This window comes from Squalius cephalus (assembly GCF_949319135.1).
Source record: "Squalius cephalus genome assembly, chromosome: 21".
NCBI classification, from domain to species: domain Eukaryota; kingdom Metazoa; phylum Chordata; class Actinopteri; order Cypriniformes; family Leuciscidae; genus Squalius; species Squalius cephalus.
In genome coordinates this window covers 28270681-28289936 of record NC_137142.1, presented here as the reverse complement: position 1 = coordinate 28289936, position 19256 = coordinate 28270681, and the positions used below count along the sequence as shown (strand labels likewise).

At 36.9% G+C, this 19256-nt stretch overlaps 1 protein-coding gene across 7 annotated transcripts in view; it reads right to left on the bottom strand.

Annotated features, from left to right (window-relative positions):
- The window catches only part of marchf8 (membrane-associated ring finger (C3HC4) 8), a 97727-nt gene extending 79203 nt beyond the window's left edge, over positions 1-18524 (bottom strand). For 3 of the 7 annotated variants that reach the window (XM_079854800.1, XM_079854807.1, XM_079854803.1), the window contains exon 1: positions 18345-18524. The gene's annotated coding sequence lies outside the window, so the exon portion shown is untranslated. Of the gene's footprint in view, positions 1-6859; positions 6881-16150; positions 16448-18344 lie in introns of those variants that run through there. The other 4 variants (XM_079854804.1, XM_079854801.1, XM_079854805.1 and 1 more) reach the window with 4 other exon arrangements.
- Between the last annotated feature and the right edge of the window lie 732 nt (positions 18525-19256).

The window sequence follows — 19256 nt, the reverse complement described above, 5'->3', positions numbered from 1 at the left end:
AGTCAGAAAAACTGCTGCATATTAATTGAACTACAAAAACATCAAGTCTCATGCAGCGAAGCAAGGAAATGAGAAGCAGCAGTTAAAAGTTAAATCACCAATTACAAATCAGCTCCAATATTCTCCATAATGAAACGCATTCCTTGAAGGAGAACAAAGAGCTCATGCCATGCTGAGACAATGCAAAATCTGCTTCTAAAGGCAGTTTAACTTCTACCACCATCTGCTGCAACCGTGACAGCAATTCAGTTTCTCACAATTTTGTGACCATGCCAACGGTTGTGATGTGTGGGTAAGACTTTACATCTATATTTCCACAGTGACCACTGGCATCAGACCAAATCCACCAGTTTGGCACTGAACAATGAAGACGTACCGTTAAGCCCTGTCTACTGTTGCAAACGGTTTGCCAAAAAGACAAATGCATGCAGCGTGACAAATAGTACATGATGGTACTGAATATCTCGTTTCAGAGAATCTCAAACTGAAAATGAAAATCTTGTTGTTGATTTTTTGTTTTTTGGTAAACTATTAAATGAAATGATTAACTAAATAAAATTATTAAAAATAAATAAATATGAATGTACACTACCAATGGATTGTTACAAAAGATTTCTATTTCAAATAAATTCAGTTCTTTTAAACATTCTATTCATCAAAGCGTCCTGCAAAAAAAAATGTATCATGCTTTCCACAAAAATATTAAGAAGCACAGCCGTTTCCAACAGTGATAAGAAGAACACTAAATTTAGAGCACTAAATCAGCATATTAAATTATTTCTGAAGAATCCCGAGGGATCAAAACTGTTGAAAAAATCAGCTTTGCCGTCACAAGAATATATTACATTGTAAAATACATAAAAAAAGAAAACAAATATATTTTTTTATATTTCACAATATATTCATCAAAAAAATGCAGCCTTGGTGAAGATAAGAAGATAAGAGACTTCTTTCAAAAACATTTTAAACACACACACACACACACACATACAGTATATAACATTACATATATAAATATATACTATAAAATATATATAGTGTAAATGTAATGATTTATAAAAAATATATAATAAAAAATCAGATTCTAAACTATTTCCACATCACTATCATGATCAAACAAGCACCTTTCTGAGGCTGATCATGTGACAACAGCACAGGATATGTTCTTGCTTCCACTGAAGTACAAGACACTCTTCAGAATCTAATTTAACCAATCACTGAAATTGTGATGCTGAAACTTTATAATAAGTAATGAAAAATATTGCATTAAATAAGAAAACCACCTATAAGGAGAAGTTTAACAAGTGGAACCTAGTCTCAGTTTTTAGGATCCTACTGTATGCACAACAGATTGAAGTCCTTTTCACATTTGGTTGTGTGATTATCAGTGCATGCATATTATGATCTAATATTATGATATTGTTATAATGGTCAACACATGGGGGAGGAGCGAATAAAATCCTCCCTCTTTGGCATCAAAAGTGCCATTAATTCATAAGCTGCTCACAGAACAGCTGGTCAGTTCATATGGATCTAGGGTTCACAGCAGGATAGTTATCTGAGCAGAAACTGCTCCACATGACTGATCAACAGCCTGTGCTAATCACACCGCATTAAAGCAGAGGGCATGTGACTGCAATCACTCATGTGCCGTCGGATCAATAGGCCGAGCGAGAATCATTTTCAGCTCTCTAAAACAAAGGCAGCAAGATATGGTTTACTGCCAAGCACATGAGACGTGTGACATGCTGATGGATCTACAATGTCCTGGTGTCATTTTTGTAGGTATACATGGAGTTTTGATGTCACGATCAGTAAAACAGCTTAAGACAAATCTTGAGTGTCAATGGAAGAAAAGACAGACAAAAAAACATCAATCTCATGGCTTTTGCTTTACTGCAAAGCAACTAGTGGTCATTACCCTTTGAGCTTTTCCTGAAATCTGATTTCATAATAATAATAATAATAATAATCATGGTCTTGAAGCCTGCAGAATGATGACTAATGCATGAGGTCTCTGCCAATTCTGGATCTAAATGAGCGGTGCAAAGTGAATATGTCTATTTTATGCATGCACTGACCAGAAACTTCAGGGTAGAATGTCTGTCTGACGTCCCATGCCACGTACTGTGTGTATTGTGCAAAGAGCAAGTATAACGACTATTATTACGATTACTGCTCGGGTTTGAACAAACCAATAAACATAAGCATTTATCTTCGGTGTGTAACTTATCCCGAGCATTTGTGCTACAGAAGATAAGTGATACATGAGATATGATGTCACACTCTGTGGTGCCTATTTAAAAACATAAATTCTATGTAATAATAAATTCCAGTTATAAACAAATAAAAAATGTAATCCCTGCAAACCTGCATCTTTAAGGTTCGGCCATATTAGCCATATCTCACGCAAAAATGGTCCTTTATCAGTGTCATATAGATGTACTGCAAAGTCACTTTCAAACCAAGCAGTTTTCTGTTGGTCAACACGGCAAATTTACATAACCATCTTGAACATAAACATAATATGCGTGGTGAATTCCGATTGGAGCAATGGTAAATGTATGTTCTTTTAATTTAGCTAAAAGGTCACGCCATGACCTCACGTCTTCATGTGTCTTCAAGTCTTCATGTGATACAAATTCACAGATAAGAGTTCACCAAACTTGAACTGACCGCCCCTGCAGGTTAAAGGGCTGTTCACACAACACTTTTCCATTGTTCTTCTATGACGGATGTGTTTGACCATTGCGCTCATGTCTTTTGCAGCGTCTCATGCATGACATTGTGTTCTAAACATGCAGCGCTTGAGTTAAAAGAAGCTCAACTTTTAAAAAACGTGTCTCTAGACATGTAGTCCACTGACCTCCATCTCACGTTTTAACCATAAAAAACTTGTTCTGTGTGAATGGCACCTAACAATGCAAGTGAAACTAGAGCCATCTAGAGAACAGAATATTATAGAGATTTGGAGTGGGCCATTAAGCAACCAGCTAGCAACGCCCTATCAACTTCATAGCAATTGACTAAAAACCTCTCAGAACCTTTTAGCAACCAAATAGCGAAAGAAGTTGTCTCCCAAAATGACCCACTATACACTAAGTACTTATACAATGCACTATGAACTTACTCTTTTGTCAAGTGTATGAATTATAAAAGATTATTTTGTCATCCAGCATTGAGTCTGATAGCCGTTTCCCTTCCACTAAGTAAAGAAAGCTGCAACAGTTGAGTGTATGAAGTGTCCAAACTTTTTCTGCGGTTAATTAAGTGCATCATCTGGGATTTGAAGTGCTTTTTCTTTTTGGAATGTTTGTATGCAAACTGGGACACACCTAGGGAGTTTTGCACAAACACCACTGAGATTTTGTAAAAAAGAAAGAAAGAAAAAACATTCAAAACTAGTTGTCATGGTTAGCATCTGGACATTAAGTAGGGAAATATGTCTCTCTCTGGCTGCAATGCCTCAAAGAGCACACACATTATTTTTGTGGAGTTTCAGAGAGCAAAACTGTGATAAATTATTGATAAAGATAAAATGATAAATAATATACTTAAAAAATAAATAATATACTAAAATATGGTTTAACAGCATAGTCTTAAAGGTAGTCATGGACACAGTATAGTCTTATACTGTGCATAGTTAAGAAATATGCATTGGATTTGATTACAGAGCTACATACAAACTGAAAGAGAATAACAAATAGATCCGAATATTTGCCTCAGCTCAAATCAGAAACACTCCTGTCATCAAGTTCAAGCTCATGAAAGGAAGAAGGGCTGAGAGGAACAGCAATTGATCCCTGCTGGCAGCATGTGATGAAGTGTACCGTATGCTTCACGACATCCAGCATTCACAGGATCCAAAGCAGGGACTTCAGTCTTGAAGTCACCATGAAATCAACCATTTTTTTTATGGAATACTGAACTATTTAATATAAAATATTTATCTGTACACATCATTATTTTTTAATTCATGTGCACTAATAATCAAAATAAGTTCCCCTCTCTCTTGCAACATCTCTTCTCTTCTCTGATGATGCATTTACTGGCGTGAGGATGGGACAATCAATCCAACAATCCAATAAATTTCCGATGGACAAAATTAAGTCCTTCCCTACAGTTTTTCTCATTTGAGAAGCCATTTCACTTGGATACAGGCTACATTAAGGGAAGAAAAGACTAATCGCAACTTCTGTTTTATGCCAACTTTAAGGTGCGGACACATTGTAATTTCATGGACAAAAAGGGTCCATGGTCTATCGTCAATAAAATAGTGATGTCTGAAGCACAGCTCACACAGAGATCACTTTCAAAACAAGCACCAAATACTTGTTACCAACTTGAAACCACTGCAAAATGCAAATCGTGTGGATTCCTATTGAAACGCCTGCATTTCGCACATGAAAATTCCCAGAACATTAAACGTGACCACACTTTTAGGGGGGATCAGGATCTGAACATGAGATTATGAGGATGAGTGTCAAGAGTATTATTTATTGTAGTCGTTTGAAGTTAAAATCTTGTCTGACTGCCGATTTTTTTAATAAACCAATCAAAACTGCTTGTAAGTAGATGTGTATCAGTAACAATGGCATTTTTGGTTGCTTTTTTGATTTTGAATTAATTTGATTTTTAGAGGGATTTATAATTATATGAATTAATAAATAAAGTAAAATTTGTAAAAAATCAAACATGGTTATTGTCATGGTTATCTTGTTGTGAATAGGCCTTAACTCTACGACAGTAAGAGAGAGAAGCTGCTCTGTGCACTGAACTGATCAGGCTGGTAAATTACCCAGCTTCCAGAAAGGACTATCCATCAATGAGCAGCTGGAGCTGGAAAATATACAGTATGAGATCGATACAGCATTGGATCCATCTAAGAGATGGGCCTGAGCCTGTGTGTTTCCCCTCTCGAGAAAATCTTTCTGCTGTGGTCTCTAGTGTGTGAGATAACGCTGAGTGCCAAGACTCTAACCCAGATTTATTCATCCATGCAGCTGTAAAGGTGACACATTTAGACGTTCCCAATGGTCATTCCTCCAGACTGAAAACAGCTAAACTTCTGCATGTATGATCTGTGTTTACATACAGAAACTGTCCGTTGGGAAAGCTTGTCAAGCTATAACATACTCTAAATTTATAGGTTTTCAGTCAAGATACCCATTTGAAAAAGAGGTTATCAGATAGTAGATATCAGATAATATAATTTTTTTAATCGAAATCAGAGGCACAGAAATGCAAAGATAACATTGTAATTTAACTCAGATAAAGATATCTTTTAATATATTAATTTTACTACGTGATTCATCAGACAGGCAACCTTCTTCCGTCGCTCCAGTTCAGTTCCACTCACATACACATTGTAGGTGTTTTCAGAGGTTGACAGTGGTCAACATGGGCACTCTGACTGGTATGCGGCTACACAGCCCCATACACAGCAAACTGTGATTCACTGCACGTTCTGACACCTTTCTATCATGGGCAGTATTACATCTTTCAGCAATGTAAACTACAGTAGCTCTTCTGTGTGATCGGATCAGACGGCCTAGCCTTCGCTCCACACGTGCATCAATGAGCCTTGGGAACCCATGACCCTGAGTCACCGGTTGTCCTTCCTTGCACCACTTTTGGTAAGTACTAACCACTGCATACCAAGAACAACCCACAAGACTTGCAGTTTTGGAGATGCTCTGACCTAGTTGTCTAGCCATCGCTATTGGCCCTTGTCAAAGTCACTCAGATCTTTTCGCTTGCCCATTTGTCCTGCTTCCAACACATAAAATTCAATAACTGACAGTTCACTTGCAGCCTAATATATCCCACCCCTTGACAGGTGCCATTGTAATGGTCTAATCAATGTTATTCACTTCAGTGGTCAGTGTGTGTGTGTGTGTGTGTGTGTGTGTGTGTGTGTGTGTGTGTGTGTGTGTGTGTGTGTGTGTGTGTGTGTGTGTGTGTGTGTGTGTGTGTGTGTGTGTGTGTGTGTGTGTGTGTGTGTGTGTGTGTGTGTGTGTGTGGTCTCAACTCTGGCCCTGGAGGTCCACTTTCTTGCAGTTTAGCTCTAACCTTGATCAAACTCACCTGCTTTTAACTTTCTAGTAATCCTGAAGATCTTGATTAGCTTGTTTAGGCGTTTTTGATTAGGATTGGTTCCAAACTCTTCAGGAAAGTCAATCTTGAGGTCCAGAGTTGAGAACACCTGCCCTTATGTTACGGGGACCAAATGTTCCAACAAGGCTAGTAATATCAGCAATGATTTAGGTGTAGGGTTAGGTTTAGGGCAGGGTTCCTCAAAACCAGCCTGGAGGGCCACTGTCCTGCAGAGTTTAGTTCAGACCCTAATCAAACTCATCCACCTATAATTTGCAAGTAACTCTGAAGACCTTGACCTTCTTGTTAAGGTGTTTTTTGTATTGTTACACGACACCATTTTCAACTGTAAACGAAAAACTTTTTATGCATTTTGGCCATTCATTTACACGACAACTGTGTTTTGGGGGCCTGAAAAAGCAAGCTTTTGAAAACGGGTTTCAAACTGCAAGGTTTTGAAAACGATGCCTTGACCAACAAAAACGTGAATTTGTGAAAACAGTCACGTCATGCGCACGCGTATTGTGTGTCCGTGCATGCGTATTGCGTGTTCACGCAAGCGTATTACTTGTTCGTGGGGTGTTTCTTGACAAAGTCACATCGCCAACTACTGGCCTGGCATGCATAATACAACCTTTTTAGTAATTTTCGCAGATCTGTGTGAACGGGGATCGTGTTGACAGTGTTGTCGTCTGTTTTTAGTACACCATTGTCGTGTAAATATATCCTAAATCTCTCTACTCTCTTGCACTTTATAAAACACCATATTCCACACAGATTCAGAGCAGAGCACAGGAGGAAACTGGATGGCGGATGACTTCATGTTTTGCAAGAGGAGATGAAACATTTTGAAAATTTAGAGAGGAAGGTGAAACTGCAGACTGCATCAAAACATCAAAAAGAGTCCCTAAAAAGCACAGAGGTAATGAAAAAGTTCAATATCTTTCCTTGAATTTTCCACGACAGCTGCATTTTGGGGGGCTGAGTATGCAAGCTTTTGAAAACAATGCCTTTACCTTCTCCATTTAAACAACAAAAACATGAATTTGTGAAAATAGTAACATCATGCACATGCATATTCACGCATACGTATTACATGTTTGCAGGGTTTTTCTTGACAAAGTGACATCGCCAACCACTGGCATGCATAATACAGCCTTTTTAGTCATTTTCGCATATCAGTGTGAAGGGGAATCGTGTTGACAGAAATCTCTCTACCGTCTTGCACTTTCTAAAACACCTTAGTTGCATTTTTTAAATGTTCTGTTTCCAGTAGCAAGTGACAACAGGATTAATCTCTGCTGTTTTTCTCTGAACAATTGCACAATCACACGCCTTATTATCTAACATCCAGTGGATTTTAACCAAATGGATAACGTCAGGTTGTGTCATATGTGACCGGAGTGATGATATCAGATAATTATTCAAAGCTTAAAAAGTGACTTACTGGCTTAAACCCCAACAGTGTGCTATATTACATGACCTCAAGATCAGAGCGGGACACAAACTCTGCCAGTGCTGGAACATCCTCACAGACTGTTAAGAGATTAGAGCGGGATAAACCGGACTTGATGTGTACTGATGAAAGTCTGCTGATCCTCACACACTCTGTGCTGCAGTACTTTCATTCCTTCATTTCACATTCAAGCTCAAGAATAAATTATCATAATGTTTGCGCGTAAACTCGTTGTCCTTTTGGGACGCTGTAATTTATGGAGCGAAGTGTCACGCCATTGACCGGCTCCTTCCTCAATGCTGTCAGATCTGCTGTCGCTAAAGTCGTCTGAATAAGATAAAGTCATTACTGTCACGTTTGTATGTTAGCTTTTATATGATTGTCGGTTTATTATAGATAAACATGGATTTCTGTCATGCATCTGCGGTGGAAAGGAAATATTAGCAAAACGTCAGAACGTCATACAATATTAAACAGTTTCCTTAATCCTGAATTCAATTGCAAAGTAAAGCTATTTCAGACGAACCCACCTTTAAACAAACTGTGATTGGTGGTTTTTGTGTCAATCAGACCTTTTTAGGTGGTACTTGATCAGAACAAGCTGAAAACTGAACTGGATTTCATGCTAGAGTGAAAGTTTGGGCTCGTGAGACTAAGGAACACATGACCTCAGGGTACATGCAGTTTTGAACACACACATTCACACACACACACAGGCTACAGGCTCTCTGCAGGCTCAAAGAGGATGGGCATTCTAAGAAAGTAAACCTCCCTCACACTTTGAAGACAAATCCTGCAAATTTAATGGAGACAGCAGACTTTCCCAGATTTTCAGCATTAGTTGTAGTTTCTGTCAAAGCGTCTCACCATATTCCACACAGATTCAGAGCAGAGCACAGGAGGAAACTGGATGGCGGATGACTTCATCTTTTGCAAGAGGAGATGAAACGCCTTGAAAATGTAGTGAGGAAGGTGAAACTGCAGACTGCATCAAAACATCAAAAAGAGTCCCTAAAAAGCACAGAGGTAGTGAAAAATTTCAAATTTGTATAAAACAGAGCACAGATGGTGTCACTATCTTATTATGTGATTTTACTGATTGTAACTGAAGAAAATTCAAATAGCGGCTAGGTTTCAGCAACTGCTTTTTCTTCTATCAAAATGTTAATGGATGGTTAGTGTGCAAAAGGAGGCGCTCAGGACGTGTTCTTGTTTCTGAACGCATAAACGCTCGGATGCAAAATTAAAGCATAATGCGTGAATTTAAATTGGGTCATGCAAAGGTTTCCTTGTAACCTTCCGGCAGTATTCAGTCAAGCAACTTAAAACAGTTTATGAAACCATGTTTGCACCATTGCACCATTCGTACAAAATATGAGGTGTTTGATGTGTGCCTGATAGAAGATATATAGATAACATATTATAATAATGCATCCTTGCATAATTAAAGTATTCATTTATTTTAAACAAATCTTTCTGACACCAAACTTTTGAATGATGTACATCTTACATATTATATTTTTTTGATTTATATACTTTCATTTATATTTGAATGTTTATAAACTAATGATCTGTTAAGCATTATGCTTGGACTAGACCCACACGAAATCTGCACCCACATTATTTCATTAAAAGAATTATAGTAGTAGGCCTCCTCTAAGGTCTGTTAAAAAACATATTACAATGTTAAATAATATTCTGGTTAATAGTCATTTTCACAACTGCAGGAGAACGAGAATGTCCATTTTTTTGTTATAAAAAGAAAGGCAATAAAGTAATGTGTGATTCTAGAAAATTGCCCGAATCAATCCACAGGTCCACAGTCATTCGGTCTCCAACACTAGCAGGGACAGCGGGGAGGGCACTGAGCACTGAGACGAAAGTGCAAAAATCAGGATCATTGATTTTTTATCATACACTAGAACCAAATATCTTTTCTTGAATTTCCTGCTCCCTCGCTTAATAAAACTTAAGGTTACTGCCACAATCAGAGGAAAATGCCATTTGCAGAACAATAACAAAATAAAAACACAGCATGTGCTGCAACCAGTAATGTTAATTACTACTTTAAACCTAAGTTAAAATATTAAGTGGTTATTTGCACTTGTATTTGCTTCCTGTGGAACACACAAAAAAAGCCAAAGCTGTTCTTTTTCAAAGCACATTCATAATGATAGAAACCTAGTAAGAATTATATATGGAACAGTATTAGGAGTGGGCAATTTACAGGTAGACACGATTAACTGGTAGAAATTTTTCAGCCGGTAGAGATTTTGGACTGTTACGCTCACGTTGCTGTGCTACACAGTTACGAAAGCATATCGTTTGCATGCGTTAAGTTTTGCGGTTTAAAAACAAGTGATAGCGTAGTAAGCAGTGAAATACAACTAATTTTGCTATATACGCGTGCTGTCAGAGAGACTGTTTCTCAGCGCTGTCTGAGACACGCGCGCACATGAAGCCGCTGCTCATAAAGCGTGTGAGAACTGAACTGGTAAGTTCGAGCAAGAAATAAGGCTGAAATTACTGACGACTCATTTCAGGCAGTTCAGAATTGGTTCTTTCTTCGATCTTTTAAACTTTGCAGACCTTTTACATTCACAGCTATATTACACACTACATGAAAGGTGATATCCAAAAAAGCATACCTCAAGGAACATAATACAAAAAATCTATGTCACAACCTCTTGAAGTTGAAGAGAAGCTGGATAGATTTGCTTGGAAAATACCAAAGAATACAAGGAAAGACAATCTGAATCCAACCAGAATCCAAGTCCAGAGCATGGACGATGACATCTTTTTTTTTTTTGCATAACTGCTTTATAGATGAAATGAACTAATTTAATAATTCATGATCTTTACAACAGAACTGAATCAACACTGAACTGACTTCAGCTGAACAACAGCTAAAATGCATCATTTTCCTGTTATCACTGTAAGGCTGCTTTGAAACAAACTTTATTATATAAAGCGCTATATATAAATAAAGGTGACTTGACTTGACTAGGTCTCTCTTTTTATATATATGAAATAAGACTAATAAAACTGCTCCAAACTGTGAAATAAATAACCTTACACTTACACTGCTTGGTGGTGTACAAACTAATCAGGAATGGGCTATCATCATAAGCACACAAGTGATGATGACTGAACAGCACTGCGATTCATCATTTCATAAGTGGATTATAATTGTTTTTTCTTTGAGTGGCCCAAAGAGCTGTACACTCCATCTCTATTAAAACTCGTTTTCTGTTGCCAAATGCTCTAATTCAGAACTGAAGAGCAAAAAAGCAAATAAACCGTAATGGAAAGTCTAATTCAGCTCTTTGTAAATGATTATGTTAATTAATTAAAATAATGTGATAATAAATACCAGTTTGCAACATCAAGCAGAATAACAGAGTTTTTTTAGAGCTAAAATAATCTAACTGAAATAAATATAGTTCCTAATGAAGCTCACACCTGCTCTTACATCAAAAATGGAAAAGTGGATAGCAGTGTTGTGGAAGAAAATGTATAATGCAGTATGAAGTTATCTAATAACAAGGAAGGTGATCATTTACTTATTCAGCAAGTCTGAATTCAAATGAACCAGTGCTCCAAAATCTCTCACACACACAATGTCTTGCAGGCGAAGAAGTACAGCAGCAATGTTCTATCAGCTTTAAATATGTACAAATCCTGATATGACTTTAGTTTGGTTCAAAAGTCGTCTCTTTCAATTGTCTGTGGTCCAAACTTTACAAGTAAGCGACCTATGAGGTGACATTTTCAACAAATCTATCAAACATTTTGTGGCTTTTAGTCCATATCTATTAGTTATTAAAGGGATAGTTCACCCAAAAATGAAGATTCTGTCACCATTTACTCACTCTCAAGTTGTTCCATCCAAACCTGTATGAATTTCCTTCTTCTGCTGAACACAAAAGAAGATATTTTGAAGAACAGTTGATGGACCCCATTTACTTCCATAGTATTTATTTTCCATACTATGGAAGTCAATGGGGTTCATCAACTGTTTAGTTACCCACATTCTTCAAAATATCTTATTTTGTGTTCATCTGAAAAAAGAAATTCATACATATTTGGAACAACTTGAGGGTGAGTAAATGATGACAGCAATTTTCATTTTTGGGTGAACTATACCTTTAAGTTCCCTATATTTCTTTGTATTTGCTCACAAATGCAGCATTTCATTGATAAAAATCCAGTAAAAAATTATATTATTAATGTATTATAAAATTACTGTTTTCTACTTTTACAATAAAATTTTTACCTGTGATGGTACAGATTTAACAGCCACTATTCACCACTATTCAAAGCTAAGAACATATTATTTTGTATTTTTTAGTAGGGTTGTCATGGTACCAAAATTTCAGTGGTCAGTAATAGTATCAATACCAGTAAAACTTAGCGGTTCTCTGTATCAATTACGTTATACGGTAAGGGGGCGCTATTACGCAACTTAACAGAGTAGAGAATCTCCGGATCAAAACACGTGAAAAAAAAGCAGAAACAAGCAATAAAAGCATTGCTTAAGCACGTTGTAGTCTTTGAAAAAAGTATTTTTGTACAAAATGTTGCTTTTTTATGAAACTTACCCACATTCAATTGTTAATAAAAAAGAATGCATGAAGCTAGTATAATTTTTTGTTGTTGTTGTTATGTTGTTGTATAAAAAAAGAGGGTTCTTTAGTTTGATACATTGCATGTTTAGATATTCATACAACAAAATATTCTGGGGGCAATGACATTTTTGTCATTGCGGTGGCTAGAAACTAAAAAAAAAAGAAGAAGAAAAAAAGATAATTTTTAATTGTTAATTGGACAACGAATCTCTTATTTACATTGTGTTAACACTTTGTAGGTTTGGATTCAGCGGTGTTAAGCAGATTCTGGCTAACTTACTGACTCTGATAGGTCATTGCGTTTATGCAGTCAACAGATATGATTGAGATTGGCTACAATACTTAACGCTTGTAAAAACATGCTTTGCATAAAAACATTTGACACTCGGAGAGCGCTCAGACAAACACTAATGAGAGCGTTTGAAAGCAGCATCTGTCAGCGGGTACCAAATAGACCCAGTACTTGGTACTGTCGGTACTATCGGTACTGCAGAAATGCTGGTACCATCAACTTTTTTATGTTTGGCAACCCTCTTAGTTAATATTTTAGTTCATTTTAATTTTATCTGTCCTTAGTGAAGAAAAGTACCAATTTATTTAATTCCATAGGGACTCCAAACTTTTGAATAGTAGTACATGTCCTGAAAAACAACGTAAAAATACATAGTTTTCTATAATCTCTAGATAGAATGAGAATATATTTGATGTAACTCAAACCTTTTTAAAGAAAAAACTAAATGTACAAGCCCCTTCAATATATCCCACCCAAACTTCCTTTTTCAAAAGGAAATAATTGAAAGAAACTGTTAAAAATTGTTTTCATGTGGTCTTTAATAAGTCCCAATGAAAGCAATATTCCTAATATACATTTCTTGTGTTATTGTGCGCCATTTATCAATGCACTTCATTCAGAAGAAAAAATGTTTCTCTTGTAATTGTTCACTACAATGTAATACAACTTACATCGCCTCTGAAAGAACTTTCTTTTTTTTCTGTCTCCTAGCCGAGGTTGTTTAGAATAGTTTAGTATTTGCATGTATTAATCTTCTAAATTCTGCAGTGATGCCTGAGTAATGCCACTTGCTATGCTGTAATATCCGTCCTTTACTTTTGCCCTTGTTGGAAAGAGAGTTTGTTAATATTTAACTATGTTCAGGCAAAATAAATGTTAGAGAAACTGCATCTGACCGACCATCTGACTGTATTTTTTCTTCTTTTAACAACCTCAGCAGCATGCTGTTGATCTGAATGAGGCATCTCAGATTAATCCCTTCTGCCTTACATGCTTCTGTTGCTAGGATTTTGCAATTGTGGATGTAGTGAATAATGAATAAATGAATAAAAAGTACAAAGGAGATCCAAAGAAAACATGGTTGCTCCCAGTTAAACCCACTTCTACTTTTGGGCACCTTTAACTTCCTATCACAATCCAAGTGAAATACAGATATTTTGCATTTTAATAGATTTTTTTGTACAAGCTTTAGACAGTTTGATCAAAAAATTTTCAAATTGAGAGAACTGTCAAGTGCATTGTATCGTGGGACGCAGTACTGAACATACTTTCATGCACACAGAAAAATAGCATACTGCGCATAGTATATTTATTATATACTGCAGATGATGTAGAGGTAGTATGTTAGTATGCTATTCCAAACACAGGCCATGAAGCTGAGGGAGAAGTGTCATGAGACAGCAAAGCCTGGCAGCATGTGTCCAGATTAGTCAAACAAGGTAAATGTTCTCCCATCTCTAAATAGCACCACTGCCTGGTGACGTGCCTTGGCTATATTATTGAGATCACACAAGTTTATGAAGCCGTTTTTAAAACCCCACATCACAGCACATCCATTTGAAGATCATGAAAAGTCATTGTGGATACATGGCTCTTGACCATCTTAAAAATGTATGTATGAGCAATATGATACTGATGTTTCCCGTAGCAAACTCCACTAATTACTAATGTCCCCAGAGAGGACAAATAAGTGGTATTCTAAAAAAATATATATATATTGGCATCTATTAGTATTAGATTAGATGTTATAATGGATTTTCCTACATTCTTAGAATAAACCATTAAGTGTCTTGGCTAATGCTGGAGCTCTGTCAAGTGCACAAAGCACATTTGAGCACAAAGGCGGATGTGAATAGTCTTAAAAGCATGCACATGAATACACAGACTGTCAAAACAAAAGTGGTCCGTTTTACCGGCATTCACTCTATTAGAATTTTCCAATGTAGTAGTAATTTAGACAAAGGTGTTTTTGTAATTAAATGGCTTTCTGAGGTCGAACCAATTTCAGGAATCTAATTACTTAACAAGCTACAGCAGCCTCTATTTTTCTGTCAGAAACACATTTCAAGATATAACACTGTAAGTGGTCCAATACATAATCAACAACTTCATTTTAATCCCATAGTGTTAATGGCCTATGCTGTAGCAATTGTGTTATACACATTTGGCTATATCTGTTCAAATTGCAGACAGCAGTGCAATACACGTTAGCAAAAAATTCAACACTTTGCAAGCACTACAAAAGGATGAGGACTCACGCTAGAATTGATTCCTTTAGTGTCACTGTATAAGAGCTGAGGAAGCATCCAGAGCTGAAATTCAGATATGGTAATGGAAGTTTCGTTTCTGACACCAATAACCTAAGTGGTAAGTGGTGGACCAATAAGAACAAACTGGGCTATCTGACCAATCAGAGCAGAGTAGGCTGGTGAAAAGGGGGGTTTAGAGAGACTGAATCGTCGAACAAACCGTTTTTAAACGTTTTTGAGAAATGAGGTGATGTGCAATGTATATTATGAGAAAAATTGTTTTTTGAGAAAAAGAGTTTGACCTTCGATGCATGCAAATCTATTGTAGGGGCACTTTAATGTCGTACAATATAGAATAAACTATATAAAGTTTTACCCTATGCATGTACAGCATCACTTAACATATTCATTTACAGCTTCGCATACGAAAAGACACTCACCGCAACCAGAAAACAGGGCGCACACAGATACCATGAAAACCATAAACACATGACATTTCACAACATGGAAGTCACAGCCAAATCTTGATACAGTGCAAAGCCACAAAGGTCTTTCTTGATGAACAACATTGGTGAAATGTTTCCTTCTCTGCAAAATTCACTGTAAAGGAGGCAACTCCTGAAGCCCATCCCTCCATATGAAGTTCTTGAAACCTCATTATGCAACTTCCAAAAACAAGCAAACAGAATCAGAAAGTGCAAACTGGGAGAGGTGGCAAAGCCATCTACTGTTTTATCTATTGTGACATTCTGTTGTTCAGAGAACAGTGATGCCTTCAAAGTGATAAGAAGGTGTAAAAAAAGGCAGGCTGTTCAGCAAGCTGTGACAAGACTAATGGTACAAATATAGTTGTTATTTTTAAAAAATGTCTGCATTTTATAACTACCACCTTAATTGGCAATATGCCAATATTATTAATTCAGAGTATAGGAAATATTATTTCAATCAAAGAGATAGACCAGGCCTAGTTCTATATTTATAAGTAACTATTTTTAACAAGTGCTTGTTTAAGAATTTTTTTGATAAATCTGTTGTTATGACATTTTTTTATTGGGGCAAGTTGTAACATGCATTTTAAATGTTGTATTATTTACGTTTGCTGTTTCATGAATTGTTTTGCGTTTCATGCTATAATTATTTTAGTGTTTTCATTTAGCGAAAAGTCTTTAATAAGCAGGATATTGTGTGACAACTTACCCCACAGTGTGACAGCATGTCCCAACAACGTGTTCAATAATTGTATCACTGAGCAGCTTTGTTTCTTGTCAAGACTTTGAGGTACATGTCTATACAGAAATTGACTTTTCAAAAACAAACATACTGACTGATAGAAATATTTACTGTATTAAATAGAGTGACAACTAGCCTCGGACTCTCCTATAAGTGTTTTACAGTTGATACAAACACAGAGACAAAATTATGCGCTTACCGTGGATATCAACATCTCAACAAAACTGTCAGTTGAAAGCATTCTTCGAATGTGAAAGACGAGGCGCGCATGAATGTCTCTGACTGACACCACAGTCACTGACTGATTCACCCTTCAAACCTACTAATGCATAAGATACTAATGCTAGCAAAAGCTAAACAAAATGTTTACAGTACGCACTTATGTAGCGCTGTAATCCATACTGCATTGAGCCGATACATACATCAACAGACCTACAGCAATCCAAGCGCACTGGCCACACTGGGTAGCAGCAGCGGCATCCGATCCGATTGGAATGAATCGTTCTTTGGAGTCGGATCTTTTTAATCAATCAATTGAATCGGTTCTCAAAAAGGTTTGAACATTTTATTCATGAATCGGACTGATTCGGTCCGAGAGTGGTTCTCCAGTGAAAAACTCACTGGCTGTGTCCGAAATCACATAGGCCTACTCTCTTTAGTAGCTAGGCTACTTATTTTAAATAGTTACTTCACGAAAAACTTCACAAAACAGTAGGCTATGTTCTATATAGCCTATGAGTGTGTGTATAGTATGAATTTAACCTGGACTTACTACACCATGCTTTTATTATCATGTGACCTAGTGTCAGTTGCGTTGCTTCAATTGCATTCACAAATCCTCTCCCGTGGCTTCATGGGCTAGTAAAGTGTCCATTGTACGCGCACTTAAGAATCTCACTTATAGTAGTAGGTCATCCGGGTACTTTTTGCCTACTAATTTATGAGTACTGTGAATTCGGACATACTTATTTTGTCACTAAGGCTGCATACAAAGTCGCATACTTCCCTAGTGGGCGAAAAGCAATATGACAAAAGTATGTCCGAATTAACAGTACTCATAAATGAGTAGGCAAAAAGTACCCGGACCAACTTCTTCTAGCGATATTCTCAAGTGTGCAGAGGATTTGTGAATGCAATTGAAGCGGTGCAACTGATGCTGCAGGTCACATGACAATGACAACATGGCGAATTTAGTATGCCCGGATTACATTCATACTACACACATTCATACTATAAGCCTATAGAAAATATTTTTTAGCAACCGTGAAGTAATTAGCTACCTATTCAAAATAAGTAGGCTACCTACTCAAGAGAGTATGTGATTTCGGACGCAGCCATACTGTTTTTCGCCAACTATATAGTAGGGAACTGGAAGTATGCGATTTTGAATGCAGCCACAGTCTAATTGAACAGAAAACCATCTAAATAACTGTAGGTAATGAAACATACTGGAAAGTTTTATGTTTGTGCAGCATTTTAAGTAAAAACATACAAAGCTGTTTCACCTGAGTGATAAATTGCTAAATTGAATTATTGTTAAATGCAGATTATATGTTAATTAATTAAAAGCTGAATCATGTTTGCAAAAGAACAGAACTGGAACACATGAAATCACAATCGAAATCGAAAAAAATCGACCAGTATTAACAGCAATAGGTGCCTACCACTCTGAGTGTTAAAGGGTCGCGTGATGACGAAATAGAATCATTTTTTAACTGATTCTTTGAAAAGAGCTGTTCAAAAGAACCGATTTGCGAAAACGAGTCCTTCAATCATTAATAATTATGCATACAACAAAACAAATGCAATCAAAGCGCTTGTTTTCTCTGGAGTCTGAGGTTACATCTCAGTCTTCTCTTTTGTTCACTGGCAATAGTTCAGTCGTAGCCTACAATATAACAGACAGTTTCGCTGATGGCGCGATATGGAGGATGACAGCTGCATGCAGACCACCACGGTTATTTTTCTTACCTCATTTTCAGGACAGTTTCATTTCTACGAAGTGCAACATGCTCGCTAAAACAAATACTTTGGCATTTTCTTGGTCTGTTCATTAATAACACTGTCCAGGCAGAGACAACAGGCATTACAATAGAGAACGTTCAGCACTGTATTCAAGCACTGGAAATAATGAAGGGACTCGAGCTAATACAATAAACCAAGTCTTTATTAGTGCCTTCCGCAGTGCTGAGCGAAAAAGTCATGAGATTGATATATGTCAAATATATATTTAAGATAGCATATATTTCCTATACTTGATATGCAAATCCCCCATAAAGATACTAATTATTTCTCGGCGTATTAAGGACGACCGTGTGTGGTGTTACAGTGACAGCGGTGCAGTGTTTACTCTCTAATGCAGGTTTATGTGATTCGCTCAAATATTTACTTACCTCGTCTTTCCCCGACTGTATCAAGCGATGTTTTTGTTTTTATTTCATAGTCCCCATCTGATAGCGTGCGTCACGTCCACCGACTTCCGCGTTCGGGGTGGAAAAATAGGGCTGAGAAAAGAAAAAAATATCGGAGAGGGCATGCGCGTGCTATCATGTACTAGCGCTAATGTCTCGAGTGTTCAAATAGCTGATGCGGTGATGTGGGTTCATTGATTACCCTTATGTTCATATTCAAATATAAGAAATTGAACTTTTTTTGTGTGCTAGAGGAGGAGGTGATGATTCCTTTGTTTTTCTCCTCTCATTGTCTGAGGCTCATGTCTCCATACAGTGATTTCATTATTACAATGGTGCACTGGGTGTGAGTTCACATTGGGTTTTTTGTTGTTGTTGTTTATGAACATGATTCAAATATGCTCCTTTTTTCATCATTATCAAAGTGGACAAAGACTATAATAGTCTTGATTAAACAGGGATGGGTGTGCTGTGCCCTGCTCCTCCTTGCCTCTTCTGGAGAAACACAACAGATGATCTATGTGTCATGATAGATGAGAGAACGGCTAAAAGCTGTCATGCTTTGAAAGGGTTTACAACGTTTTGTGATCAGAGCATTGCCTAAACATGCTTTGATTCATCGTTCTGTAATACTTGTGGTTATGAATTGTTCAAGCATGAATAAAGTTGAACAATTCGGCCATTAAACGTTTGTGTGTGTGTGGATGTGTCATGTAACGTGTAACGTGGTGTAACATGTAAAACTCAACCTGTAAAACAAGTTCCTCTTGATATTCTTGTATTAAAAGATGCATGTTTCCTTAAAGGGCTACTGGACTAGGAGAAGCACAAGAAATTCATTTGGAAATGAGATCTGTTTTCTTCTATGGTGTGATACTGTACTTAAAGGAGGTG